Source organism: Musca domestica, unplaced genomic scaffold, assembly GCF_030504385.1.
Source record: "Musca domestica strain aabys unplaced genomic scaffold, Musca_domestica.polishedcontigs.V.1.1 45, whole genome shotgun sequence".
In the NCBI taxonomy this organism is placed as follows: Eukaryota; Metazoa; Arthropoda; class Insecta; order Diptera; family Muscidae; genus Musca; species Musca domestica.
In genome coordinates this window covers 3,177,534-3,179,741 of record NW_026712335.1, presented here as the reverse complement: position 1 = coordinate 3,179,741, position 2,208 = coordinate 3,177,534, and the positions used below count along the sequence as shown (strand labels likewise).

The 2,208-nt window shown below is 34.3% G+C and overlaps 1 protein-coding gene across 1 annotated transcript in view; it reads left to right on the top strand.

The window, feature by feature from the left end:
• The window catches only part of LOC131804533 (neurotrophin 1-like), a 41,953-nt gene that overhangs the window by 18,729 nt on the left and 21,016 nt on the right, over window positions 1-2,208 (top strand). The window lies entirely within an intron of this gene.

Below are 2,208 nucleotides of genomic sequence, written 5' to 3'. Positions count from 1 at the left end.
GTAGTGTGGAGGGGAACTACCACTTTCATGCTGATATAACGGGTAACAGCATCCTTTGCAGGCTAACGTCATGCCTTCCCCTTTGCGGTCTGGCGTTAATTTATGATGCACACCTGTATTTCTGATTACATTTGTCTTGGAGTTCATTGATGCTCAACGAGGATGATGGCTACCATGGCCACGATGCTGGCACATCCTAAAATTTTATTCGATATTTTTCACTTGACAGCGAGTACAAAAGAGTAAGGCAAGCGATCGCAAAGGTCGTGTGGGAATTTTTCTTGTTTTTTTTCTCATTTTTCGAATTTAGTTTTCCCTGGTGTTTTCATGTATCTTTGGATTTTGCAGATTTTAAATGCTTGTCTTCTATTTATTTAGTCAGTTGTTTTTTTTTCTCCTGGCCAGTAATGAAGAAAGTGGTCTTTTGGCATTTTACAAAAATCTACAAAAACCCGCATCGATTAAGTTGTTTTCCAGAGATGTTTCTTTTCGCCTTTCCTTGCAACCCAAAACATTGTTGGACGATGTTTAACTTTTAAATTAACAGCCAAGTGTTAATCAATCTTAAAGAGCCGAGTGATGTGTTGTTGCCTCTGTGTGGAAGCTAAAGACACGTCAGTTTGATGCCAACAAATCAATCTAAAGGGTTTTAATTAAATATTTTGTGGTTTTGACGGGTAAACTCGCTAGAAATTGTTTGCCGATTGATAAGATTGAGTGAGCAGTACAAATTTTCTAAATTGAATTTGGAAATTCAATTTGATAGGAATGGTAAAAATTCAATTAATCACAAACTAATTTGGCGAAACTAAATTAAATTTGTATGGTTTCACTGAAGATTCTTCACAGTAGAAAGTTAGATATTTTTGAGTTTAAGAATAGCTGTTGGTGTGTTTTTTAAAACTGTGGGAGATTGTTACAATATTTAGGGTCTGATTATCTATAAATAAGCATCACAAATGAGTTTTTGTTTCAAACATTTAATTTATTTAAAGATTAATCCAAATTTTTGAAAAGCTTATTGGAATGGTGACTTTCTTCCGAAATTACTTTTGTATGGCCACATAGAAATAGACTGATATTTGTGGAACACAAGAAGTTAAATCCTTGTTACTTGGAGCCTTATACAAATTAAGTTGAGATTATGAAGTAAATAAATACGTCAAACAATGCTTGATTTGTAGAACTTAGAAAGTCTGATTTACAAAAAAAAAAAAAAAAAAAAAAAAAAAAAAAAAAACTGAAAGGGTGACTTTTAGAATTTTAGAAAACTTTTTCAAAAACACACTAAATTCAGAACCATTAAAAACTGTAAGTTAAGCCGGGTCGAACTTTGGATACCCTCCACCATTTGGAACGAATTTGGCAATTTAAAAAAAAAATCAGTTAAAAATTCCGTTAAAACTTTAAAAATACCGAATGTATCCGTTATATTAGGGTCTATACGACGACGTGGACCTGCATAAGCAAGCTTCGTCATAAGCCATTATAATACTCAAATGCGAAACTTGAGCACAATTCTGTGTATAATGTCGATAAAATCATCAAATTACCGAATATCGGGAGGTACCGTTATATGGGGGCTATACGAAGACGTGGACCTGAATAGTCAATTTTCTGTCATAGGCTGAGTATCGATTACGAACCTCAAATACCAAAGTTGAAACAATTCCGGTGAATAATGTCGCTAAAATCATCAAAATACAGAATATCGGTAGGTGCCGTTATATGGGGCGAAGGCGTGGAGCTGCACAGACAATTTTCTGTCATAGGCTGTAGTATCTATTATGAACTTCAAATACCAAATGTGAAAAAATTCCGGTAAATAATGTCGCTTAAATCGCCAAAATACTGAAAATAGGGAGGTACCATTACCAAAACATGGACTTAGATGGCCCATTTTCCATACTAAAAGTCCTGCAGACATAATATACATATGAGCAAATTTTTATCGACCTACTTCATTTCATTCGGAAGCTAGAGTGATTTCCACAGACTGATAGACGTAAGGACATCGTTAAATCGACATGAAATTTTATGCTGATCAAGAATATAAATGCTTTGTGGGGTCTAAAATGTATATTTCGATGTGTTACAAACGGAATTACAAATGCATGACATTTTTATACCCTCCACCTTGGAAAGGAGGGTATATTAACTTTGTCATTCCGTTTGTAACATCCTTAAATATTCGTCTTAGACCCCATA